Here is a 530-nt window from a genome sequence, read left to right as displayed (position 1 = left end):
ATTGATAGTTGGATGTCACCTTTCTTAAGTACATCTAGCATCACTACATTCCAAGGCTTAATCTCACAAGCTAAAAAATTGGAAAGGACCAACCGGAAGGTGTTGTCCAATTTCCAAACCACTTCAAGGAGTGACAAAGATAAATCCAAGAAAACAGAAGGCATCAAGTACACTGCTACTACCTTCAATATTGAGAAGGGGAAAGGCATAGCAGAGTCCCATAAACGTGAACAAGCTAACGTACCTAGTTTAGGTGCTACTGACAATGAGTCAAAACCTCTTCCTTCCTTGAAGGATAGGATGAATAAGAAGTATTCTTTTCGTAGAGAGATAAAGTACATAAAAATCTTCAAAGATGCTCGTGAGAGAGGGTCTGCAGCCCTCCCGAATGCAAAAGACACAAGAGCAAAAGCAAGACAGATCATCCCATTCATCGTCCATATCATAGGGTGTTGGGACATACAATAGAAGATTGTTATGTTTTCAAGGACTAGGTCGAGCGACAATACCAAGTGGATAAAATCACACTC

The sequence above is a fragment of the Dioscorea cayenensis genome, unplaced genomic scaffold (genome assembly GCF_009730915.1).
Source record: "Dioscorea cayenensis subsp. rotundata cultivar TDr96_F1 unplaced genomic scaffold, TDr96_F1_v2_PseudoChromosome.rev07_lg8_w22 25.fasta BLBR01001894.1, whole genome shotgun sequence".
NCBI classification, from domain to species: domain Eukaryota; kingdom Viridiplantae; phylum Streptophyta; class Magnoliopsida; order Dioscoreales; family Dioscoreaceae; genus Dioscorea; species Dioscorea cayenensis.
Note: the sequence above shows the minus strand (reverse complement) of the source record.